We start from the raw sequence: 27,698 nt of genomic DNA, 5'->3' as shown, positions 1-27,698 counted from the left end.
TGATTCTAAAATGTCAGTTGCCATTTATTACAGAAGAGAAGGTAGGAGGTAAAGCAAGTTTTGAGGGATGGCAATGGGGGCAGGGATTGGGATTTCTGTTTTGGACATATTTCACAGGAGATGCCAAGTGAGGAGGCAAAGTGCAGATGACTCAGCATGTAGGTGGGGAGAACCATCGGGAGCTGAGGTCAAGGTCCAGGCTGGACACACATATTTGGGAGTCATCAGCATTGAGATGATATTTAAAGCTGTAAAATTCCATAAAATCATCTTGGGAGTGAGTGGATATTGATCAAGTACCAAAACGAAGCTTTACTAAATAGTGAAGAATCCAGACTGATAAGCTAGAACCCAAAGAGGGGGAGGGAATGAGACACCAAGAAGAAATGGCCAGTGAGCGAGGAGGAAAACTGAGAAAGCATGAGGTCCTAGAAGTCAAGTGGCGAAAAAAAAAAAATGGAATGAGGATTATAGAAACAATTCTTAACCTTATAAAGATACAATGATATAAAAGTATTCCAAATTTAGTAGAGTAAGTGGTAAGTGCTACAAAAGATCTGTATTTCTGGCTGCTACAGTCGCTTACAAAAGGGATTCCTGACCCTCAGTTCATGAGAGGCCTGCATGGAGTGGGCAGCATTTACACCCAATGTTGAGGGATGTGTAGAAATTTGATTGGTAGAAGTGGAGGAATAGAAGACAGTTGTATCAGAGGGAACCTTTTACTAAGAAGCTCAGAGAAGGGAAAGGATGAGTATATTTGAGGAACAGCGAGTAGTCAAGCTGGCCTGGGGTGGAGAATGTCCAGACCACTTGCTGCCCACATCTAGGGCGGGTTGCCAGGGGCTGATAAAGATGCTCAGATTCTGTTATGTGGTTTTTGTTTCTTTACCAACTCTTCAAAGCAATGGGTATAAGAAGTCTTAACCCTGAACCTTTCTTTTCAATCCTTTCTCCCAATCTCTCACCTACCAAATCTTGTCTTCTCATCTGTAAATACAGTAACAGTCATGCACAAACTCTATCTGTTTAGCAACTGTGGAGTTCTTGTTCTAAGGTAACTCTGGTAGGAGAAAAGAGAGTAACATGTGCAAAAATAATCACTGTAGTAGGAGTTGCTTCTGTGTTCCAATTCTGAAGTTGGAGGAAAAGGGTAGAGAGAGAAATAAGAATAAGATAAGGCTCATTCTTTGAACAGTTGCACAAATTTCTGAGGTCACTTTGCCTTAATAGCTGGAAAATAGAAAATTCATGCTATATATTTGGAATTTGGCCCAGCACAATCTGACCTGTGCCCCAGTGCCATGGAGACGAGAAAGTTGTGTTGCCAGCATCCAGATACAAAATTCCTTAAAAATAACAGTCGTCACCTCTGGGGCCTGATCAACTCATGGCACTGAAGAAAAAGAAACATGAGGAGGAATCACATGAGATTTTCTTCTCAGTAACAGACAGGAAATATATTAACAGATTCCATGCCTCAAAAAAATGAACATGGTAAATTTTCTTATAGATATTTTCATGTGAATTTTAATTTTAGGGTCAATTTCATGAGTTTTCCCCCCTCATCTTTGTATTCCCAGTGACTTAGTGGGATGAACTGAGTCAGAGGACCTATTATCCATTTCGAACTCAGTCACCAGTTTAAGCCCCCTGGTCTCTTTGCACTTCATGGGTCTTATTTGCAAAATTAAGGGAGGGGACACTGGTACAGAAGAAAATGGGAAAAGTCATCCTAAATCTGTAGGATTTGGAGTCATACATATTTGGTAGCTATAGGATGCTGTGCAAACTACTGAGTGTCTCAATTTCAGTTGCTGAAACACAGATTGGAAAGAATAACAGCTCTCACCCAGTGCTGTGATGAGGATTAAAAGAATTCATGTACAGAAAACTTCTGGCACATAGTAGATCCTTGAATAAATACTCATTTCCTTCCTTCTCTTAATTTGACCATTTTAGTTCCAATATAACATCAAGCACTTATTTTGCAGAATATTTTTTGAAAGAAATTACAGAATTTACCACTATTTGTTGTTTTGAATTTTTAAGAAATGGCATCCGCAGCCTCTACGTTTAGGGTGAAAAATAAAGAATTTGCCCAGAGCGCGTACTACATGAACAGTGAGGAGAAAACTGGTATTCCCCTCGGGAGATTTAAGATCATTTGGGGAAAAAAGAGGAAGGAAGGAAAGGAGGAAGGAAGTTAGTTGATAAATAGTTTTAAAGTCTATAAATTTAAAATAAACCAAATAAGAGAAAGAAGAGTATTTGTTCCACTGTCCTTCCCATTAAGATGTAGGTTAGGTACTGGGGCTGGCATGACACAAACATCTATCTTCTTCCTAAAATGGAAAAACAAATTTTATGAAAATGAGTGAGTTAACTGCAGGAATGTCAGCTCAGTCAATGACTCAATGCTCTTGTAAAAGGAAGTGTATACTTTACTACTTTGGCCTTTCTATATTTTTCTTATTTTGTCTGACTACATATTGCAGACATTCTTTTCAGTTAGCAAGTAGTCTAATTTGCAGCTGCTTTTATAAAACCAAAGCTTCCCTCCTACAAATGAAAATGTTCAAGTCCTTCGATCTCTAGTATCATAAGGTTTGTTATTTCAGACATGTAAAACACCCAGAGCACGAAGAAAACACAATGAATGGCCACCATCCCTCAGCGCCATCCATTACTCAGCCGTTTCAGTTTTGTCACACAGTATGAAATATAAATGGAGAAAGAGAGGAAGGGAGACAAAGCAGTAATTTACGCCTGTCTAGAAAGTTTGGCACTGCAGCCCCAAGTACAGGGAGCCATTTACAGGAGAAAAAGCGTAACCAGAGACTATGGAAGTATGGAAGGTGAGATCATCCACCAGCAGCAATCTTTCAAATTCATAGACACTTGTGGATTCATGAGGTGAGAATGAGCAGTGCAGAGGACTGCGAAATTCATTTCCAGTGTTTGACTTTGTTAACACACATTCTCAAGCTGTCTTTGTTATGAGATAGCGCTCAACTTCTTAGTGAAAAAAAATCCGTATAGAAAATATCCCCATTAATTGGAAATGATAATAGTGTCAAACATAAAAAAGACCACAGGACTATTTATGTAATTCTAAAGTATTATTTAAAAGAGAAATATATATATATATATTTATAAATACATATAAAACATATAATATATATTCTTTTAAATATATAATTATATATCTCCTATATATAATTATATGTGTGTGTGTGCATATATATATATTTATTTAGGAGAAGTTTGCACTAATCATCTTTTTTTAAAAAAAATCTTTACCTGAATTTTTAAATGATTAATTTGAATTAACTAATTGTAATTTATTTGAATGTATTTGTCTTCATTAAGAATAATCAAAACTTGTCTTGAAATGTCTTTTAACTAAACTTTTTTCCAAGGCAGAAATAAATCTATCAGTGATTTAATAGGACAAGAAAAGTAATTTATGGAATGAAGCAATGATCCATTACCTTTCTCACATCTTTCTCACAAAGCCTTGCATAGATATTATGTCAATTTCAAAATCAGAAGAAGGAAATGCTAATATATGTTAGTAGTTTCTCTAGAAACTGGCAAATCAAAATCTAGGAATGAAACGATGAGACTGTGAAAGTGTTAGGGGGTGAGAGAGGGAAGAAGAGGTAGCATCAATTATAGCTTTTGGGGTCTGAGTGTGTACCAGAAAAATTAAAATAACATGTGTCAGTAAAGTGTCATTTGTTCTAAAGGACTTGCCTGACAATTCAGAGATTTTAAAGTAGTTCCTCTTCTGGTGTCTGCTTCCTGGTGGGTGAGGTTGGTCGAGATTTGTGCCATTATCCCCTTGCTAGGGAGTCTGATTTGGAGAAGGCAATGGCAGTCCTCTTGCCTGGAGAATCCCAGGGACGGAGGAGCCTGGTGGGCTGCCGTCTATGGGGTCGCACAGAGTCAGACATGACTGATGCGACTTAGCAGCAGCAGCAGCAGGGAGTCTGACTGGTGTGGTGCTGACCAGAGCCTGCCAGCATGTAGCGCAGGGTCTGCTTTGCTCTGTGGGTGTCAATGCGCCTGTCAGGGGTGGGGTCTTGGAGGAGAGGCCTCCAGGTCTGGTGCTTAGCTGTGTCTGTGATCTGCAGCGAGGTAGGCAGATTGCAGCACTCCCCTGGGGAGAACAGCCACTGAGTAGTCCTCTCCTGGAGCTGCTCACCTGTGAGTGTGCTCTGCTGTGTCCCCATCACCCGTTGTGCCAGCTCACCAAGTGTGCTGTAAACATGCGGCCTTACGACTACACATGATTAATCCACCTGATTAAATTAGAGGTAAGATGAGGAACATCTGAAAGGATAAGCAAGGACTTTAGCTGTCTAATCCAGAGCTTTTCAAATATTAAAGTGCACAAGTCACTTGGGATCTCATTAAAATACAGACTACGAATCAATTTGGGGTGGGACTCAAGATTCTGTCTTTCTCCTAAGCTCCCAGGCCATGCCAATGCTGCTGATCTGTGAAGCACACCTTAATTAGCAAAGCCTCAGATCATGACACAGGAAGAAAGTTTATCAGAGAAATTGCATCTAGAGAAGTCTGAATATCACATGATCTTTCTTAGCACCCTTATTCCCACTCAGTTCTTTGCAATGGAATCTACTCTAAAAAACATAAATAAAAGTAACATATTCAAATAAACACAATATGATATTTTTACTAAAGCAAATAAATGCATTATTTAGCTCAGTTCTCAAAAGAGCCTGTGAACTAAATGCTTTTATTGGGTTGGCCAAAAAATTCATTCAGGTTTTTCCATAACCTGAATGGAGAACTCTGAATGACGTTTTTGGCCAACTCAATATTATTTTGACTTTACAGAAAAAGAAACAGCCTTGGGGAATTTAATTAAGGCAAAACCACATATGCAAAATTTAGAAACAGTTCTGAATTTGGCAAATCTTCACTCCAGAGCCTAAATATTCTAGTCAGTTTTACTACAATTGTCAAATTATGCTATTGCATTCTTAATTATTTTGCAAACAAAGCACTAGACAAAAGAGACAGTAGGGATACAAAGATGTAGGAACTTTGGGATATACCATCTTCATTGACAGCTTCTAGAACAGGAGGGGCACAGGAATAAATTACTCTTGACATTAGCAATCTTACATGCGTGGTGAATAGAAGACGCATTGATGCAATAAATCATCTCTTTCAAGACCTAGAATGAATGCAAGAAGAGAGTAAAATACTGGATTCAGCTCCGTAAGCTAAAGAATGGACAAAAAGATTCTAGATAAGGACATGTTGGAGCCTCCACAGCCCTGAACATATGGGATAACCCTTAAAGCTCCACGTCTGAAAAAATAGCCCTTAGATTTTAAAATCCCTAAAGGACTTTTACAATATGAAGGATTTACTATATGAAGGGTATACTATTAAACATTTTATGCATTCTGTTATTTTTAAAGAGTATAATCCTTCCCCTAAGGTGTGCTGGCTCCAGGGTCTTTGAACAAGTCTAGACAAGAATTAACCAGGAGCCATCATTTTCATTATAAGTATGTTATAATTATGTTTGCTTATTTCACACTGTTTAATATACTCCCTCCTGTTAAACTACAGCAAAGGCCTTTAGCACCTGTTGCTTATTTCTGCCAGACTGAAAGTATTCCTTTCTCTTTATTATTCGTGTGCAAGGATAAGATGGAACTTGCCAAGAGTTGTCATTCTTGAATGCACCTGCCAAGTGTCAGATACTTTAATAGCTGAAATGCTTATAGCATATGCTGTGGTTGCTGCAGCTACCAACTTCCAGTGCCCAGAATTTCACAAGAGATGGAATATATGCAGGATGACAGATTCATTCCTTGATACACACGTATGTGACTATGTGCCCATGGGTATACACCACACTTATATAACACATCCCCAGGTCAGCTTTGGAGGAGAATATTTCTTAAAGTAATTTACTACCTTACATCTTCAACTTAAAAAAAAAAAAAGAAAGAAAGAATAAATCCCTTGGACTATACTTACTTATTTGTTGGCAGTTGCTCGACCAGACTGGCATCAGCCTGAGTACTAAAAAAAATAAAATAAAATTGAGTTTTGGCTTACAAGGTAGCACCCCACATCCTTTTTTGGTAAGTTCTTTTCTGGTGATGCCTAATACATTCCCCACTCTTCTGTTAGGTCTTCAGTCCATCCAGATAAAAGTGAGGACTGCACAGCTGCAGTGATTGAGGGGCGGGGCTGGAATAGATGTCTTATCCTCCATACGGAGGTCCCAGTGGGGTGAAGATGGAAAGGAATGCATCCTTGTTCCAATTTACTGTCTCCTGCCAGTTCTGTCAGATCTTATCAGAGGTGCCCAGTGGAAAGGGGAGAGGGTAGAAACGGTTTTCTAGAATGCTGACATGGGACTAAAGCCAGGAAAGATGGAGTGATGATGGTTCTGCGTTCCTTGCTTTACCACATTCCCGAGGACAAGTGAGGCCTTCCACGCTTTTGTCCAGTTTCCCAGGAGCCCATGTGTTTCATGCTTACTTCCCCTGCCCATGTATATATAGCTGGCAGAACATTAACCTCCCTCTCCTTGACGGATATTAAAAAAAAATCTATGTAACATACAAGAAAACAACTCTGCAGCAGGAAGCAGTCTTATTTTATGAACACCCTTCTTCAGGTAACATCAAGATAGTACAGTTTAGACAATTAATTTTCCCTTTAGAAACACTAGAGTGCAATATTCCTGGACCTCCTTCCCTCTCTTTCTCCCTCTTTTGCTTTCACTGTACCTCTCTTTCATGTATGAAATTACCACTCAGAGCTCAAGCTGCTTGATAATTAAAGAATAAATTACACATCTCAAGGTCTTTAATATTTGAATAAACATGAGTTTAGTTCATGAATAGCAAGCTTTCACAAACCAAGTAGTCAAGAACCTTGTTGGCATAGCACCTGAATGGAACCAAGGGCTCTTTCTCAGAGGTAGAATTTCCCATATAAGTAAGTCTACAAACCTCTTCACTGATAATTCATTATACCTTCTGGAAAGGGCTGTCTTGCTGTGTAGGGCTATAGTCAAGCAATTTTTCTTTTCCTAAGTTAACTTATACCCTGGTAAGTAATCCTTCTTGGATGTGAGTCAGTCACAAGGAGGATTTTTCTCAGAGGTTCCTGGCACATTTAATTTATAATTGATGCCACCGATGACATAAAAACAGAAGTGCATTATACTTAAGGACAAAAAAGATTCTTCAGGTATACTCAGAGTGAGCTCATTTTTGCCAGCGAAGAAATAGAGCACCTGCAGGTAAGTGGTCTATGTTCCCATGGGCTCTGCTACCTGTTAATAATAGTATTATTGGATCATTACCTAGGAAAACAACCCTAGGAAAAAAGTCAAAGCTCATGGCTTTCAGCAGACTCAGAAAAACACATAGGGAGCAGAGTTCTAAACTCTGCCTTTTAGAGCCTAGGCTGCTGATCAAAGAATTCCAAAGAGAATTCTGTGCGCTGTCACTGATAAAATTTAAAAGGAGATTAGAGACCTGTTTCCAGCCGGAATAATTTGAAAGCTCTGACATGTACCATTATACTGTGTGATGAACATTTCCAGAAGAATAAGATGTCTGTTTTGACCTGTGCAGTGTAAAAAAACACGTTGAAGAGAAGGACAGAGGATTATTTTTATACAGATACCAGAAAGCTGCCCTCCTTATTGAGAAAGTATGGCAGGCTGAATTTTTGTCTTTAGTTTCCTTTGTAATTTGAAAGTCCTCCCAGATAAAACTTTGCGGTATACAACTTGGTTTTGACATCCTGGCTTTTTGCCTCTAACTGTTTATAAGTCATGCAAGGAAGTCATCTATCTTGACCAATATGGCTTAGACATATTTTCCATGTTAATTACACATGTTTGGACTGACATTGCAGTGATACAATTTCATTGTTTAAAACAACAGAGTGGATGGCTCTTCAGCTCAACAAGTATAGGTAAAAATTCTTCCTAGGGTAGATGGAACAAGTCTGGAAACTATATAGGCACAGGCGCTAGTGGCTGAAACCCCAGGGACTAAGAAGCTGATAATTCTGCAATGATCCCTTGTTTCAATTAAAAGCATGTTGGAAAACTATGACATAGTTATCAAAAAAATTACAATTATAATAATATATGTGTTAGACACTCCCACAAGATTGGTATCCTGAAAATAATCAGCAGTTGAAAAGGAAGCAGAAGCATTTTAACTCCGACCCAATGGAACTATTCACATTTTGGCTGTGTTTTTGAGCAGGACCTCCACATTTTTTTACACTCACCAGAACACCAGCAGTTAACCCCGTAATGGCCAACTGCTAGTTATTACCCTACATTTGGTCCGCAGCTGCATGGCTCTGCTCACTTTATTGTCGTTTCAGCCCTCAGCCCATTAGATGCCTGGTGACCGCTTGCATGCAGAGGGGCCTTTGGTTAACTGAATCCCCATCAGGATCACAGCTGTTGTAAAATATGCGGTGACAAAAATATCCATGTGCAATGCATGGCAGATAAATCTGCAAGCCAATTTAAGCAAAACCTGAAAAACAAATGAGGGGACTAGTCAAACGCTCTGGCTTCTGAACATTACAAACTACATTTCCTTTATTTGGGGGGAATATGTTTCCTAAAATGCCAGCATTCCCCTCTCAGTGTAACAGATGACTGGGGCTAAATTTCAAAGTGATAGGCCCAGTTAAGCAAAAACTACACTTTTCCACCTTCCTTCACTCAGCAGTAAGAGAATGAATGTCATGTTCAATTATCCAAACAGATTCCTGACTTTGGCATAATGCTCACATCAGCATTAGGTATTTATTCACAGTGTGCCTCCACTCAAACACCAAACCCGTGTTTCAGTTTCTTTCCGCCTGGACGCCTAGCACAGGGGTTGCATATGTGCAAGCGTGTCCTTCCACAGCGGCTGGCAACAGCTGAGCTTCCAGTCCGGCCCATCGCACAGCGGGCCCTGAAAGTAGCCTGCAGGTAACTATGGTGGCTGTTACAGTGTCAACCCATTGTCCAGTTGTGACACTGAGAGACTGTGCTCATTCTGTTTCATATTGCTACCTGCAAGCTTTAAAAATAGGAAGAAGACAAGGAAATAAACTACCCCCAAAACAGGATGAAATAGTTTCTCAATTGGTATCACTAAATGTCACTCCTTTGTCATTTTGTCAAAAGTGAAAATCAGGTAACAAACGTGACCTGAGCCTCCCTTAGGTCTAACTAAATTTAAATTCACAAAGTGGGAATTGTTTCTGGTTCTAACTAATCTAAAATTTGGTTTGTACCTGCATGTGTTGATTGAATGAACTCCTCTCCCACATGTATTCTGTCCATTCACTCAATTGTTGAGATGTTCCTTAACAGATTTTTCTCCTCCATTAACTTATTCTGACATGTTGTAAGTACCCACTATGTGCCAGGCACTGGGGATGAAATACTAATGAGTCACAGCTCCTGCATGCAAAGAATCTAGCATTCAGAGGCATAGAATCTCTCAAATGTAGGAGAGGGAAGATTCTTTTTATTCCCCTTCCACCCATGGACAGAGGAGCCTGGTGGGCTACAGTCCATGGGGTTGCAAAGAGTCAGACATGACTGAGCAACTAACCACAGCACACATGAATCCTCCACTTCTCTGCTGCCATAAATTATACAAATGAGAGGGAAAAGCACCATTAGTTATTAAATACTTTTAGCTGTTTCCCCAACTTGGTTAGGTAGGAGAGAACTCATGGTTATATTACCTATGCACTGATGGATGGCCTGTTGATTTCTTAGTAATGGTCATTGGGAAAAAAGATTTTTTTAAAACTTAAAACTAAAAATTATCAGTTAGATACCTGGAGCACAGCCAATGTTTTACGTGCAGGGAGTTAAAAAATACAGTGTAATTTATACATTCTATCTTTAAGGAATAGCCTTGTCGGGTCAAACAAGGTTATGACAAATAATTTAAAAATAGAATGGATTACAATTCGTTTATCTGTATATCTATGTATGATGGGAAGAAGTATGCATATGAAAGCTCCTGGTTTTCAGCATTGTCAAAGTAAACTTAATAATTAGTTTAGATTCTCATAGTCTCACGTCATGTTGCTCTACTTCTTGCTGTTTTTCAGAGGCTCCCCTCCATCCATAAGATAAAGCACTGGAAGGGCTGTGTGGGGTCCATGGGTGAGTGCAGCTCTGCTACACGAAGCCGGTAAGCTTACCAAAGATTTGATCGAAGTCAGTGAATTCCAAGCCTCTTTGCTCTATTTCTCCCTTGTGAAAGTGTGTGGAAGTGTTAATCACTCAACCTAGTCACTCAGTTGTGTCTGACTCTTTGTGACCCTATGGACTGTAGCCCCCAAAGCTCCTCTGTCCATGGATTTCTGCAGGCAAGAACACTGGAATGGGTGGCCATTCCTTTCTCCAGGGGATCTTTCCAGGGATCAAACCCACGTCTCCTGCATTACAGGTAGATTCTTTACTGCCTGAGCCACCAAGGAAGCTCATTCTCTCCTTGGGCCCATATTTTTCTCCCCATATTTCAGTTTTCTTCTTGTGTCTCCTCTCTGTTGATTAATGTTATGCTGTTATTTGAAGGCAGATCATGGTTCATAAAATAGAGGTTTTCTATAAAGTTAACAAAAATAACTTTATGGATTTGAATGTGAACTTCTATCTGACCAAGAAGACTGATAAGATACATCCCTTTACACTAAATATATAAACTTGGAGCCAAGGGCTAGGGATTTCCCCCACCTCTAGTGAAATCAGTTCAGTTCAGTTCAGTCGCTCAGTCGTGTCTGACTCTTTGCGACCCCATGAATCGCAGCAAGCCAGCCCTCCCTGTCCATCACCAACTCCCGGAGTTCACCCAAACTCATGTCCATCATGTCGGTGATGCCATCCAGCCATCTCATCCTCTGTCGTCCCCTTTTCCTCCTGCCCCCAATCCCTCCCAGCATCAGAGTCTTTTCCAATGAGTCAACTCTTCGCATGACGTGGCCAAAGTACTGGAGTTTCAGCTTCAGTCCTTCCAATGAACACTCAGGACTGCTCTCCTTTAGAGTGGACTGGTTGGATCTTGCAGTCCAAGGGACTCTCCAGAGTCTTCTCCAACACCACAGTTCAAAAGCATCAATTCTTCAGTGCTCAGCTTTCTTCACAGTGAAATAAGAAAGTATAATAGTAAACACTTTCTGAACTTGTTTCAAGCTTTTAAGAAAATTACAATAGCTCATTTCTTATACTTATCATAATAGAGGAGAAACGAATATGTGGCATTCAGTGTAGTCCAAAAATTACTTATTGTTGTATGCATGTGTGTGTATATATCCTAATAGCATATATACATGTATTACTATATACAAACATATATGTATATACATTATTAGATATTTTAAGTACAAAGGAAAATGAGATACTCTTATACATAAAGTTACTACTAATCACAGGAGAAGTAGAAAATGAGCCAAGAGCTTAATCATGATACAGAAAGGTTCTAAGCAGAAGGAAAAGTATCATAAAATATATATATTGGAGAAGGGAATGGCAACCCACTCCAGTATTCTTGCCTGGAGAATTCCATGGACAGAGGAGCTTGGTGGGCTATAGTCCATGGGGTCACAAAGAGTTGGACACGTCTGCGTGACTAACACACACACATATATGTATATATAAGGATGAGCACCTGGCCCATACCAGATAAGCTCTCAAGAGGCAAGCAAACTAACTCTTAAAAGCTAAATTTAAGAAATCAAAGAAAAAGGCATATCATAGACTCTTACTTCCAAGGAAATAGTTTATGAAAAGAACAGACGCATAAAACATGTTGAATTTTAAGGAACCACAAATTACTCAAAACAAAATGCAAGAGATGGAAAGACGGAAGAGACTAGACAAGAGAGCTAGAACTGATCAAGAGGGCTTTAGATACCAGGTTAGTAGGGTCTGGGATTCATTAGGTGATGAAGATGCATTAAGAAATTTATGAAAAAGATCATGATGAACTAATAAGGGCCTATGCTAAGCACTATTTGCCATGAGCAGGAAAAAGAAACATACTGAATATATTCAGGAAATAAAATCGATAGGATTTCACATAGAAAATATAGAGGAAAAGCTGGTATTAAATGTGATTTTCAAGTTTCGTCTTGAGTTAGAAGTTTGTTGATAGATTTTACTACTTGAAATAAGAAACGGAAAAGGGAATCTGATCAAAAGCACAGGTGGAAGCTTAAGGCGTAAATGGTAATAAGGAATAACATATCTAAAACTACTGAGGCAGTAAGAAAAAGTAAAAATATAAATGAGTTTGTGTACTCATCAATTTTCTCTCAAGTTAAATAGAGTTTTGCAGGCTGGCGGACAACATCTATCTAAAAGAAATTTAAATTGAATCTGAAAGTCAACCCTTTTAAACTGAAGAAATAATCCATATTCTAGGAAAGAATGATAACTAAGAAAAGTATTTTCTAAGAGTTCTAACTACAGCATTTTTTTGTTTTAGAAAACATTACATCTGTACCATTACCTGAAACTAGATTGTTTTTAAGTAACATATTAACTTTGCATTCCACTTAAAAGTGAAAATACTATGCAAAAGAATCTTATAAATATTGGAAATTATACATTTTATGAGCTATTATCCAACCTTTAATTACAAAGAAAATTTATAGGCCTGCCATTTATATGAGAGGGAGAGATGAAATGGTAATAATATGAGAGAGAGACAGAGAAATAATATGAGAAAATATCTATACACATTTAATAAAAATGAAAGTTAAAATAATTTGACATCATTGTTTATCAGTTGGCAAAGTTGAACAAATGTAAGAAAACAAGCACTTTTAAATACTCTCAATGGATATAAAGAGATTTCTTATATAGCAGTTTAAAAATATAGATTAAAACCTTTAAATTTTACACACCCTTTTTATGAAGCATGTTATTTATAAATTGAGTATATTCAAGAATTAAGCTGTATACACATATATATGTATACACACACACACATAGATAGATAGATCGATCCCTGTTATTAAAATGAATACATAGCATTTGTGGTGGTTTTAATCAGTGTTTTTTATATTTTAAAGAAAACATCTGATATTCAAAAATAAAAAATGAAAATTTTAAGATTTCTCAAAAGGACTTATGAAGGGTATTTTAGTCATACCCCACAGAACTTCTAAAAATCCTCTTCCTCCATTTATCTTCCCTAAAAGCCTCACTACAGTTGGGTAGGTTCTCCCACTGTCTCTGATTCTCTATTAAAATTCTCCAAAACCTTTTAATATAATTAAGCACTGGTCATTTCTTCTCTGTCACCTCTTTTCTCCATCTTTTCAGATCAACTTTTTTCTTGTCTTGCATGTGTCTTCCTCAAGTGAATTAATATAGCCTCTTAAACAGTGCTCTCATTCATCCATTTCCTGGATCAACACAGCCAAAACCCCAAGCCTTAAATTGCCAAAACAACGTAGCTTTCCTCTTTGGAAGGAAAAGAGAAGGCTTTAGAAGAGGGCAGCTGAAAATATGTATATGTTAATTTTTGAAAATATGTCATAGAGAATTTATCATATTTGTTCTGTTTATTACTGAAAATATTTGACATTCTAATTATCTAACAGCAGTTGATTAGTTACATTAATTATGCTAAATTCATTCAACAGAATTTGATGACATAGCTTTCAAATTGTTTGTTGTGTGTGTATGGGTACATATGAAATATATTTAATGACAATGATATTCATAGATTAAATTTAAAATCACTAGTTTAAATTAGTTTCTGTAGTTAATCTCTCCATTTTTTATTACTGGCTATGTTGAGATATCAAACTATTTCAGTGATTGAGTGAGTGAGTGAGTGAAGTCGCTCAGTCGTGTCTGACTCTTTGCGACCCCGTGGACTGTAGCCCACCAGGCTCCTCTGTCCATGGGATTCTCCAGGCAGGAATACTGGAGTGGGTTGCCATTTCCTTCTCTAGGGGATCTTCCTGACCCAGGGATCGAACCCAGGTCTCCTGCATTGCAGGCAGACGCTTTAACCTCTGAGCCACTTGTGATTTTCTTTTGTCCTATGTTTTCTAAATATTTTACAACAAACATTGGTGATAAGATTAAAACAGTGATTTGCAAAGGTGGAAGTCTTTACTGCTCTAAATAATATGTTAAACTCAGAGAAATGAAAACGTGTCTAATTTCATCCAAATTGAATTTTTTTCAAAAGCCTCTAATTGACACTCATTTGTTATCATGTATGCTAGTAGTTCTAAAAATGGATAGATGTGAGTTATTTTTAGGACTAAATTAAAAAACACAGAACAGTTTCCAACTCTATTACTTTGCTAGGGCTGCCATAACAAAATATTAATACCTAACATAGGTATCTTGAATAGCATAACTTCATTCTCACTGTTCTGCAGGCTGGAAGTGCAAGACCCAGGTGCTGGCAGGGTTCATGTCTTCTGAGGACTCACTCCTGGGCTTGCAGATGGCTGCCTTCTTGCTATGTTCTCACATGGCCTTTCCTCTGTTCACGTGCATTCCTGTAATCTCTTCCTTTTCTCATAAAGGCACTAGTCCTATTGATCCAAGATGACCTCATTTAACCTTGAAAAAGTAAAGTGAAACTGTTAGTCGCTCAGTTATGTCTGACTCTCTGCAACCCCATGGACTGTAGCCTGTCAGGCTCCTCTGTCCATGGAATTCCTAATTACTGCTTTAAAGGCCACATCTCCAAATTTAGTTATAGGAACTTAGGGCTCCAACATATGAATTTTGAAAGGAATATAATTCAGACCATAATGCCAACTAAAATATACTCTCAGTTAAAATAAAATTCAACTTAAATTCCAGAAGGTGGATATGAAGATAATAATAGAAAGATACAATTTATACAGTAGCACTACTGTATATTTTAGTATATTCTAATTCTTTGAAATGTGTTGTGTACAAAGTAATTCTGTTAACTAAGAAATATAATTAATGAAAAATTCCCTTTTTCAGTAATGCTAAAACTAGAATGAGTCTGAATGTATTTTCTCTACTTTTAATCTAGCTGTGCCATTACAAGGTGTCACATATACAACTGTGCTAACAGATATAGTCATCTAGAATGCATAGCTGGAAAGGAAATCCTCTACTCCAGGGAGTGCCTTAAAAAAAAATAGGAGGCCTACTCATTAGTTGTCCTTTGTTTTCTACTTTGGGTTACATCAAACTGACCAAAATTCCTATTTATTACTAGTCCATTAAAACAAAAGCAAAGTTTAGACAGAGAGCATTAATCAATTCATATTTCCATAAGCACAAAGATTACGTCAGCCAATAAATCACTCAACCAGCTGTGTCTTTTTTAAAAAGGATTTGTAAATAATCAGTTTGACTGAAATTAATTGCATTTTTTTCTTCCCCCAATCCCTCACACATACAACAGTATGAAAGTATCTGGAGACAAAAAGTAAGCTGAGATTCTGTCATAAATAAGATAACCAATTTGGCTTATACGCCAAGTAATCCGTGGTGAGATCACTGAGTCCTTAGGTATAGAGCAACAGCAAAATGTAGTACTAAGAAATGCGATCACAAAATTTTCCAAGGAGCATAGTTTTTCAATGTGTAAAAAGTCATCCATATATGAGGACTTTTTTCTTTTGTGAAAGCACCATCACAATGATTTTATTTACCCAATTATATTTCATAAACTTTTATCAGATAATTTACCTAAATGATTTCTGACTATACACTTGTTTGAAATGTGGGTTTCAAGGATTGGCTACATGAAATAGAAGTCACCTCATGCCCATGGCTTCTACTTCATTCATCAAGTACAAACATCAACATGGCAAAAATCCATGTCTAGAAACTTCCTAAAGAATGAAGTGTCTTTCCTCTCTAGAAAGTAGCAACATGAAAGATGACTGAGAATGGTAAGTATTCAAAACTATACCTTACAGTGTTAACTACAGTCACCCTGCTTTACTTTAGATCTTCAGACTTTATTCACCTAACAGCTGAAAGTTTATACCCTTTTACCAAGCTCTTCCCACTTTCCCCAGCCTTCAGCCTTTGGCTACTCCTTTTCAGTTCTCTATTTGTATGAGTTTTACTGTTTTGTTTTTCAATTCCATATATATGATACCTTACAGAGCAGAATTTGTCTCTGCTTGGCTTTCACTTAGCATAAAACCTAAAGGTCCATCCGTATTTTCACACATATCATGATCTCCTTTTTCCTCATGGCTGAATAGTATTCATAGGAGTGAGTATGTGTGTGATTCTTGAATATGATGTCCTGCGTCTGCATTTTGCCTTGGGCCCTGAAAAATTAGGTAGCCAATCCTAAGAATATGTTATCCTGAGGATCCCATATCAATTCAAACTCTTCTCTGAACATCATCTTTAACTTCTTACCTTAGGTCCTGATGATACTGTTTCCCTTGTCTGACACAGGGGATGGATTTTTCTAGTATACCCCAAGTAGCACGTACCAGAAGAAGGTAAGGCATTGGTTGTGTATCACTCCCCTCCCATTTGCAGCTTGCACCACCAGACTAAACCACCCACTACATCTCCTTCTTAGTCTCATATTTTGACCCAGTTACTCCCTTACATTTACTCTTGACTCATTCTCTTCTCCAGTTTGGTTCATGCCATCATTTCTGGTAACTGTAGGAGGCCTATGGATGAACTATTTCCTCTGCCTGTCAGAGCCCTTCCTTACCTTCAGTCACCTGTTCTTCCGCCCCCTCCCAGCCAGTGATGCTGGCTGTATCAGCAGTAACTCACCATACCTGAAATCTTAAAATCAGTCACTCCCTTCTCTGGCTGCCACCTGCGTTCATTCAGTTTTCAGTCTCAGGTACTCATTTTGCAAGAATTCTTCATCTTCAATAAAACATCAAACCATTGACTTTACTTTTCATTCTTCCAACCTACATATGTTTCCTTTTCCCCCTTTAACCAGGCTTTTAATCCATGTTTCCTAGTTGAAATAATTCCCTTTTAAGTATTTTACCTTCTTTGCCTCCTTTTTTCCTCCAGCATCTTCCCCTGGAAAACCGTAAACATTGGCTGAAAGCATCTTAAAACTTTTTCATGCCAGCATCTGAGAAGCTAAATGTAATTGTAGAGTAACAACTAGGAGGAATAAAACCACCTCACATTGTGCTAAAAATTTTATACAGATATTGACAGGGAGGTCTGGTGTGCCGCAGCCCATGGGGTCACAAACAGTTAGTCAGGACTTAGCGACTGAACAACAACAAAAACATACAGATATTTAACATTTCATACAGATATTTAAAACTTTAACCATGAAAGCTGGGATAATTCTAGTTTTGAACTAGAGAATTCTTCTGTAAAATATATACAAAGACTCGTTTCTTTTTAAAATGTTTAAATTGTTTCCTACCTCTTTGAGAATAGCAACCAAACATCTTCCAGGGCTTATAACAGCGCTTCTCTATCACCTATGGGGAGGAGAGTTTGTTTTAGTTTATGCTTTTGTTTCTATTCTGTTTCAGCATGGACTGAGACAAGGTCCTACTGCCTGTGGTTGGAAGCAATCTGCAATGTGAGATGCACCATCCAAGTTCACACTCACCTGAACTGAGTTGAGTCTAGTGATCAAGGGCTGGAGTCTCTGCAATTTGAAGCTGTTGTAAAGGTTTTACATTGTAAGTACTTTAGTCTATTCGCTACCAGCAGTGGTTTAACCCAGACTATTACTAGTGGTAGTCTACAAGTCCCTGTCTCTCAGACCTTAATCCACACAAACCCATCCACTTGTCTCAACACAGCAGGTGGCTGGCTTCCTTTTTGCCCTTCAGATGAACTATCAGGCCTCTGGGCTCAGAAAATTCTTTGTCCAGTTCTCCACAATAAAGCTTATTGTTATCCTTCAGGTTTCAGCTCAGACACTGTCCTCAGAGAGGCTCTCCCAAAGGCCCCCCTCTCGATCAGTGGTCTCCAATTATTCCCTGAATCATAATACAGCTTATTCCCTTTATAGTATATTCTAGAATGTTAACATATTCTTAAATTTTCGTTTTTTAATGCATTGTAAATTTTGAAATTAACTGGATTAGTTAATAAGTAACCATCCTTTGCTTGGCAAATCTACCCTTTCTAATGAAACCAGAATTAATAAACAGGTATGCATAATCTTTTTGGTAAAAACACATAAAAACACACACACCTTTTTTTTTTTTAAATGGACTCATTCTCTACATATTACTCTGGAATAATTTTTCACCTAAGAATATATTTTAGACATTTCTAAAGTCTAGAGACCAACACTTAACTGTTTTAAGAAACAGTTAAGCAAGTATATACATAACTCAGGTAGAGAGAGTTAAGTAAATGAGATTTTTGGCTATGTTTTTAATCTGCAAGGTTTGTCGCTGTTTGTTTGCTTTGCTACTTCTCTGTTTCCTTTCTTCACCTTCATCAATTCACCCTCCCCCATGAGGATTCTTTTTAAAAGTTCAGTGCCTGCCATTTTTTATAGTGTGTGTTGTGTGTTGTTCTGGTCGCTGTAGTGTTGTGTTCTGGTTGCTTTTCTGCATCTTGCTTTTCTCACTCAACGACTTGTTGTCATAATTACCCCAAGACAAATGGCATAGGTCTTACTCATGGTTTCTAATTGCTTCTCAATAGCCCATAGTGTGACTGTATCATATTTTTTTCTCAGTTGAAGGCCATTCATTCTTTCTGATTTTTGCCTCGTAAAAAAAAAAAAAGAAAAAGACAGTGAATATTCTCATATGTATATTTTTATACCGTGGTGTTTTTACTTCTGAAGAATGTGGTTGCTTCTAGGTTGTGGTTATGTACATTTTTAGAGGCATTGTTAAAAATTGTTCTCCAAAAAGATGGGGATAATTTATCATTCCAGTAGCAAAGAATGTATCATTTCCTTTATACTGACCAGCAATAGATTTACTGAAATTTAAAAATTTTGTCAGTTGGTGATGGTAAAATGATACATATTACATTGTTATTTTAAGTACAGGAAATTTGAGTTTACTCATTTGTGAATTCCCTATTCATATCTTTGATGTAATTTTCTATTGAGTAGCTTGTCCTTTTCTTTACAATTTGTAAGGATTCCTCCTATATTATAGACATTAAACACTCATCATCATTGTCTTGCAACCTTGTTTTTTTCCCCGTAATTCTTATTATCTGTCTGCTGACTTTGTTAGTATAGTGAACGTTTGTCATGTCTGTGTCTGTTCTAAGATCTACTGAACATTCTTTCTGTATGTGAATAACTTTCTACTCATGAGTTCCGTCTCCTCAACTAGAAAGCAGAAACTCACTTTCACAGGTTCCCTTGCAACTAGGGTACAAGAACATGCTCCTATCAAATTCACCTGCACATAACTCCAAGGTGGAAATGATGAAAGTAAGACAGTGAACCGTGGCTTCAGTGTCCTACAGAGGCAGCAGAGGTATCTTCTCAAAAGTAGTTCCTCGGTAGAGTTTGGGCACTTTTCCTACAAAATTGATTTTCTGAACATGTTGTTTCCAACCAAGAACCCTAACTGATACTGATATCAGTGTGTATACAAAAGTTATAATTTTAATGTCAAATGTATCTTAATTTATTTTTTCTGGGCTTCTGTAATGTTATACAATTTCCCCTTAATCCCTATATAAGTAGCCTTTATGATTTTCTTCTATTTTTTAAATTTTAAATCAATAGGGAACTACTAAATGTACATGTACACATATATTTATATTCATTTTTTGTTTGTGAATATTTATAAACAATTGTTGTTTAGTGGCTAAGTCATGTTCGACTCTTTGTGACCCTACCAGGCTCCACTGTCCATGGAATTCTCCAGGCAAGAATACTGGAGTGGCTTGCCCTTTCCTTCTCCAGGGGATCTTCCCCACCCAGAGATTGAACCCATGTCTCCTGCTGAGTTACCAGGGAAGCCCAATTTATAAATAATATACTGTGTGGATGACAACGAACTGGAAATTCTTAAAGATATGGGAATACCAGGCCATCTGACCTGCCTCTTGAGAAACCTATATGCAGGTCAGGAAGCAACAGTTAGAACTGGACATGGAACAACAGACTGGTTCCAAATAAGAAAAGGAGTACATCAAGGCTGTATATTGTCACCCTGCTTATTTTATTTATATGCAGAGTACATCATGAGAAATGCTGGACTGGATGAAGCACAAGCTGGAATCAAGATTGCTGGGAGAAATATTAATAACATCAGATATGCAGATGACAACATCCTTATGGCAGAAAGTGAAGAGGAACTAAAGAGCCTCTTGATGAAAGTGAAAGAGGAGAGTGAAAAAGTTGGCTTAAAACTCAACATTCAGAAAACTAAGATTATGGCATCTGGTCCCATCACTTCATGGCAAATAGATGGGGAAACAGTGAGAGACTATTTTTGGGGGGCTCCAAAATCACTGCAGATGGTGACTGCAGCCATGAAATTAAAAGACCCTTGCTCCTCAGAAGAAATGTTATAACCAACCTAGACAGCATATTAAGAAGCAGAGACATTATTTTGCCAACAAAGGTCTATCTAGTCAAGGCTTTGGTTTTTCTAGTAGTCATGTATGGATGTGACAGACTATAAAGAAAGCTGAGCTGAAGAATTGATGCTTTTGAACTGTGGTGTTGGAGAAGACTCTTGAGAGTCCCTTGGACTGCAAGGAGATCAAACCAGTCTATCCTAGAGGAAATCAGTCCTGAATATTCATTAGAAGGACTGATGCTGAAGCTGAAACTCCAGTACTCTGGCCACCTGATTTGAAGAGCTGACTCATTTGAAAAGACCCTGATGCTGGGAAAGATTGAAGGCAGGAGAAGAAGGGGACAACAGAGGATAAGACAGTTGGATGGCATCACTGACTCAATGGACATGAGTCTGAGTGAACTCCAGGAGTTGGTCACGGACAGGGAGGCCTGGCGTACTGCAGTCCATGGGATCACAAATAGTCGGACACGACTGAGCAACTGAACTGAAGTATTATATGGAAAAAGAGAGAAATCTCTGCTATCCACAAAATATTTTACAAAGATAGAAACCTTCTATAATCTACACTACTCAATAAACACTGCTGCTGCTGCTGCTAAGTTGCTTCAGTCGTGTCCGACTCTGTGCAACCCCACAGACGGCAGCCCACCGGGCTCCCCCGTCCCTGGGATTCTTCAGGCAAGAACACTGGAGTGGGTTGTCATTTCCTTCTCCAATGCATGAAAGTAAAAAAATAAAATGAAGTCGCTCAGTCATGTCCGACTCCTAGCGACCCCATGGACTGCAGCCCACCAGGCCCCTCCGTCCATGGGATTTTCCAGGCAAGAGTACTGGAGTGGGTAGCCATTGCCTTCTCCGCAATAAACAAACACTAGCCCCACTTTAAAAAATATGACTGAAGCTGCTGAGAAACATCAATTTTAATTTAATTTAGATTAATTTCCATTTAAATGTAAATAACATCTGTGCCTGGTGGCTACAGCATTGAACAACACATAATAGGGACCATTGGCATTTTTACTATATTAATTCTTCCACATGAGTGGACCCAACTTAGTTCCCTCTGGTTAAACAGCTAATTGTCATCTCTATTTAATAAATAAGTCTTTCTTTTCCCAAAGAGTAGCTAATATGACCATTTTTGAAAGTTTCATATACACACATTTATTTTCTAGATTCTCTATTTTTTTATGGATCCATATGGCTAATACCATATTGATATTATTATAGCGACTTTATAGTCTGATGTATAAAGCATATTTCACACCTTCTGACTCTATATCTAACTTTCCTTGGCTGTTTCAGACTTATATTCTTCCAAGTGAAGTTTTATATCATTGTATCCAGTTCTAAAAACAACCTTGATGAAGTTCTATTTATTAGTGCCTCAAATTTATTGAATAATTTTGAAGAATTGGCATTTTTACTATATTCTTCCCATCCAAAATCACAGTATATTTTTCCATAGTTTAAATATTGTTTTATGTCTTTTAGTAGTCTATGAGTAAGATTCATAGATTTTTAAAAATATATGTCCTTTATTTTTTTAAAGTTATCTATGAAAATATTATACTCTTTATTATAAATGAATATCTTTCCATTTTCATTGCCATTGCTTACAGATAATATAAACAAAACCTTTTGGTCTTAACATATTTATTTTGTTTTTATCTTAAATTCTCTTATCCATTATTTTTCATTGGTTCTGATTTTAACTAGAATCTGAATTTCTAGATTAATATTGTCATTAGAAAAAAATCTATTTTCTAATATTTATACTAATATTTTTTACTTAGCATTCCAAAGCAATAGCAGCAGTAGAAATTTACATCTAATTTTTCATATTAACCTCAATGAGAATTTTCTAACTTAATGATTAATTTTAGGTTTATTATTTTGTCATACTTTATTCCTATTAATTCATATAATTCTTTCATAATGTACTGGTATTACCATATGACTTTTAAATAGATTGAGGTAAGTCATTATACTGATGGACTTTGGGATATTACAACTATCTCTTATTTTACAAAGATCTCTGTATCTGTATTTATATAGGAGTTCAGGCTACATTTTTGTTTTTATATGCTAACTTCATAAGGTTTCATATTAAGAATTTTTTCCAGTGGATTGTAGTAACTTAAATAACATAGGAATTATCTGTTTTTTATGAAGATTTGATGTAATCCAGCTGTGAAAATCTGTGGTCTTAGTGGCTTTTATTAATGGCAGATTTTTAACCTTCTCAATAACTTTTTTGATTATTTTCAAAAAATTTTTACGATGATTTTAGAAATTTAAATTTTTAGAAAAGCATATATGTCACCTATGTCTAAGGTTTTCAGATCTGTTGCAAAGGAATGTCTTCACACATACTTTTTTATTGTTTTATGACTATTTTAATCACACCTCTAATTATGTCTCATATGTCACTCCCATTCTTGCATATTTTGTTCCTTTCTATTCCCTTAATCAGGCTTCTTTTTCTTGCTTCTCAAATCTCACTTGACTGTCAGTATAGTTCAATAATTGTAGAAAAGGGATCTCTTAACTCCAAATAGTTATAATGGTATGCTATTACAAAACATTTGTCACTATAAATAACAAATTCTCTGGTTACCTTCAGTCTTCACATATAGCTCCATCAGAAAGTCTATTTCCATTCAGTAATAAAAGCTGAGTACCCCTGTTATGCGGGGGCCTATTACGTGGAAGAGATGAGGCACAAACTGTATTTAGTAAATGGGTGAGGCAACTATTTGTTGGCAGCCATCAGAAGAGGAAGGGAGCAAAGAGAACGAGACAGTTTTTGTGTGACTAGGAGCTGGTATGGTAATCCCTGTATGCTGCAGACACAGAGCTAACTCTCAGACTATTTCTTAGGTTCTTCAGAAATCTCCATCTCTATGGAAGAGGAGGGTTGATTACCAATTTGGCTGGTTAATACTCCTTCTATAGTCACTGAGAATGCTTCAGGGTCTGGGCCTCTTCAGTAAATCTCCCTTGAGATCACATTTCCCCTTCAGAGAGCCCTGAACCTACAGATGATCTCATGTAGGCTCTTTCTCAGGCATGGCCCATGTATGGTATGGGTTGAATCATTCAGGTGTCTTTACTCTGAGAACTTCTAAGCACAAGAATCCCTGCCTCCCCTCTCCTTAGGTTTCCCTAGTGGCTCGGTGGTAAAGACTCCACCTTCCAGTGCAGAAGACGCAGGTTTGATCCTTGGGTGGGGAAAAGCCCCTGGAGAAGGAAATAGCAACCCATTCCAGTATTCATGCCTGGAGAATCCCATGGAGAAAAGAGCCTGGCGGGCTACAGTCCATGGGGTCACAAAGAATCAGACACAACTTAGCAACTAAACAACAACCCCTCTCCTTGGCTTGTCTGTCAGCTGCCAGCTAGTTACTCATTTGTGACCTTTATATTTAACAAACTGAAGTCAGAGCCTAGTCTCTTGTGTCTCCCCCAATCTGCCACAGAGTTACATAAGATTCTCAATGTTCTCTTTAGATCTGAAATGAAGAACAAAGTAATCCCCACCCTTCTGCCTTTATACTCAGAATTTCACAGAACTGCTATTTCTGAATAATCACTTTACTAAATTATAACCATGGTCCAATCTCAGAAAAATCAACCTAACTTAAGCAATTTTAAACAGCAAAAGATGAATTGGTACTTACCAAATTGTTGCAGGGCAGGAGAGCTCTAAGTGGGCCTGAAGCACTGACTCCCAGACCACCATTGCAGAAAGGACGGTCAGGCCTTGGTCACTTTTGCCACCATCAGAATACTTCAGTTGATGCTATGTGCCAGTCTCTATTGCAGTTCCTAAGGATACAATGGTAAACAACATCGGACAATAAATTCCTGAAACAATGAAGTTTTACTTTTAGGGATAAAGTGGAAGGGGAGACAGGGAGCAAGCAAGGTACATGTGTAAAATATACATTTATGTTACATGCTGATGATTGCCATGCAGACAGATACCAGAGGCAGCATGCGATTTTAAGCAGGTTTTTACGATTGGAACATTGTTGGTTTTCTTAAAAGACTGACACTTACAAATATATCTGAAGACTTTTTGAATAATCCTTGATATTTTCTGCTCTTGGGATAATGCCCCAAGTCTCTCAGCCTGTAAATGGGGAGTGAGTATTCAAATTCAGGCCTGGGTGTCTCCAAAGCACATGCTCTTTCCACAACCCATTATTTTTTAATAGTAAAATATAAATGATTTCTAGATTTGCCACATCTCCATTCTTTTATTAATATACATGTAATTAAGAATTGACATATATACACTACCATGTGTAAAATAGATAGCTCATGGGAAGCTGCTTGTATTCACAGCTTGGTGTTCTGGGATGACCTAGAGGGAAGGGATGGGGGTAAGGTGGGATGGAGGTTGGGGTGGGAGGCAGGCTCAAGAGGGAGGGTGTGTGGATATACATAGAACTGATTTGCTTCACTGTACAGCAGAAACATAACATAACATTGTAAAGCAATTACACTTAATAAAAAAATTTATATTATTTAGAGAAGTCATTGAATCTAAATAGATTAAGGCAAATGTCTTTGTGTCTTTTCTAGCCATAAGGCCATTCCTGGAAAGTTCTGAACAGCTTCCTCAATGCATAATTATTGCTCAATCTGAAAACATGGTGTCTTGAGTTCTGCCTTGGAAGATGCTAAGCAAGATGGCTGCAGACGGCTGGTGAGGTGTGTCTGGTGTTATCTGTACATTCTCCCAGAACAGCTCTAGTTCTGCCAATTTATATATTGAAATGCTCAGGAGTAATCACCATTCTTAACAGACTGGATCTTGTCCAGGCCCAGATTCTTGGACTTCTCTGAATCTCACATGATGGCCCCAGAATCAAATTCTATTAACTGCTAAAGACCACCCAGGAGTAACCTTTAAACTGGATGTAGACATATCAAATTTCCCAGAGCTCTGTCAAGCTAAAGTGGGTCACCCAGACCACACAGGCAGGACAGGAGATCTAGTGGAGTTTTGGTTTGGACTCAACTTCCAAAAGAATGTGTGATGTCTTCTCCAGTCTTGAGAAAACAAGCCAGAGCCTGTGCACTCATGGAAACAGCTTGGATGCGGTATATCCTCCCACCACTTGGCTTCAGTAACATGCGTGAGTATCAGCTGTCCTCATCTGAGCATCACAGCTATGAATCCTCAGCTGTGAATTTTCCTAAAAATGTTGTAAAAGCCATCTCTCCAATCTCGCCTACCCAGTAGATTAAAGAAACCTTTAACTTTGTTTCTTCTCAGTTGTCTTTGTCGGATTCTTGGTAAATTCTGATTATTTTAATCAGTGTTTGTATATAAAATTAACTAGGTAATTATATATATAGTACATTATAATTTTTAGGTGATATTTGTTATATATATGCAAGATTGACACTGCTTATCATTCAGTTTGTTTCTGTCCTTGAGTTTTGGGAACAACACAATCAGAAATATCTACAACATAAAGATTATATCTTTATGTGAATTGACAGCAGTAAATTGGGATTTGATACTTTTTTTTAAAGCCTGATCATGCTAGTACAGTAGTTTTAATTTACACCTGGTTGGGTGTCTTGTACATGAGCAAAAGTGGAAAATGATGAATGAGCACACTGAACCATTCTCAAGCTGAGAATTTTTGACCTTGTGAGTATATATTACTACTGCCATGTTCTAAGCCTTTCTACTAACTCCCTTGAGCAACCCCAAATTGATCCTGTTATTTAAAAGAAATTTTTCTTGTGTAAAGAGATACTAATATAGTTACACTGCAAGTCACCATATAATCTGATCTAAGCAGAGACATGCCTCTGAAAAACCCGGGATGCTGCTTTCCCTCCGACCATCCATCAACCCCATGACCGAGAAGGTAAGACAATTCTATTTATGAGACTCCACTTTCCCCCAAAACCAAGAACAAGAGGGTTCACCAGCTTATAAAATATTTAAAATTTCATCTAAGATAGATAAACTGATGTGCGAATGATAGTTCTATGGAGAAGAGAGAAAAGTCTGCTAATTTGTCTGTTTCTTGAACAAGAGGAGGGGCTAACCCAAGAGTCGTTCATCAGCCACCATGTGGAATCACTTATGCCAGACGGGGCCATCAATTACGTTGGAAAGCACTCGCACTGTACTTTCTAGATTGTAGGGAAAAAATGCTTATATAAAGTGAAAAAGAGGGAGCAGTAAGACTGTACCTGGTTGATCCAATCCCCCGAGTTCCTCCAATTCTATTACCGTAGATTGTCTTTCATCACCTCCTGGATTTTAACCTACAAGTGCACTGCAATACTAGCATCCAGTTACACATCCATTGGTGAGCAGACACATGAAGAAAACTCTCGAATTTAGTCATTTATGTGTCAGCGAGCAGGGAGCCCCACTTCCCTCATTGCCAGAAAACTTCCTTCTACACCACTGGAGTCATGGCCAGACATTTACAAGCCATTCCCTTTGGCCGAAAATTTGGTTTTAAACCCTTAATGATGCATCTGCAACTACTGTTTTATTGAACTAATTTCAAATGCAGTCATGTTTCCAGTAGTCTATGACAGTTTTAAAAGTTTGAAGAGACCCGGAGTTGGAGACAACAGTAGAGCAGATGTGTTTCATTGGGATTTGTTAACATTTTACTAAACTATGTTATAGAGACATTTCAGAAGGCAAGCATCAGCTCAAGCAACAACTCCTCCATAAACACATATAATTCCATGTCAACTGATAAAATGAGAATACACACGCCACCAAACTCCCAGTCCAATATGCAAATATATGTGTGTGTGTGTATGTGTGTATATATATATATGTGTGTGTATATATATATATGTGTGTGTATATATATATATATATATATATATATATATATATAATTGCAGAATCTGCCTGCAATGAAGCAGACCTGGGTTCTATCCCTGGGTTGGGAAGATCCCCTGGAAAAGGGAATGGCAACCCACTCCAGTATTCTTGCCTGGAGAATCCCATGGGCAGGTAGGTCAGGTAGGGTCACAGAGTTGGACACAACTGAGTAACTAACACTTTCACTTTTTTATTCATTTCATATATATATATATATGTGTGTGTGTGTGTGTGTGTGTGTGTGTGTTTTACTCATCACTCA

General features: G+C 37.8%; 2 long non-coding RNA genes across 7 annotated transcripts; one reads left to right on the top strand and one right to left on the bottom strand.

Moving 5' to 3' along the window:
- LOC113891665 lies at positions 1-27,416 on the bottom strand. 5 transcript variants are annotated; one of them, XR_003510836.1, is made up of 8 exons: positions 24,616-25,150; positions 24,234-24,381; positions 17,448-17,505; positions 14,409-14,644; positions 8,317-8,573; positions 6,031-6,075; positions 4,211-5,212; positions 1-2,345 (listed from the first exon to the last, which is right to left on the bottom strand). It is a non-coding gene; the product is annotated as an uncharacterized LOC113891665 (long non-coding RNA). The 5 variants fall into 5 exon arrangements; XR_003510838.1 differs by having other exon boundaries at positions 5,091-5,212; XR_003510840.1 differs by lacking the exon at positions 1-2,345 and adding an exon at positions 26,779-27,416 and having other exon boundaries at positions 3,309-5,212; positions 24,616-24,688.
- Positions 10,160-25,231, top strand: LOC113891666. 2 transcript variants are annotated; one of them, XR_003510842.1, is made up of 4 exons: positions 10,160-10,244; positions 16,453-16,533; positions 17,560-17,712; positions 25,144-25,231. It is a non-coding gene; the product is annotated as an uncharacterized LOC113891666 (long non-coding RNA). The 2 variants fall into 2 exon arrangements; XR_003510841.1 differs by lacking the exon at positions 25,144-25,231 and adding an exon at positions 19,862-19,902.
- Positions 27,417-27,698: the final 282 nt, after the last annotated feature.

This window comes from Bos indicus x Bos taurus, chromosome 4 (genome assembly GCF_003369695.1).
Source record: "Bos indicus x Bos taurus breed Angus x Brahman F1 hybrid chromosome 4, Bos_hybrid_MaternalHap_v2.0, whole genome shotgun sequence".
In the NCBI taxonomy this organism is placed as follows: Eukaryota; Metazoa; Chordata; class Mammalia; order Artiodactyla; family Bovidae; genus Bos; species Bos indicus x Bos taurus.
Note: the sequence above shows the minus strand (reverse complement) of the source record. Positions and strands in the feature narration are given on the sequence as shown.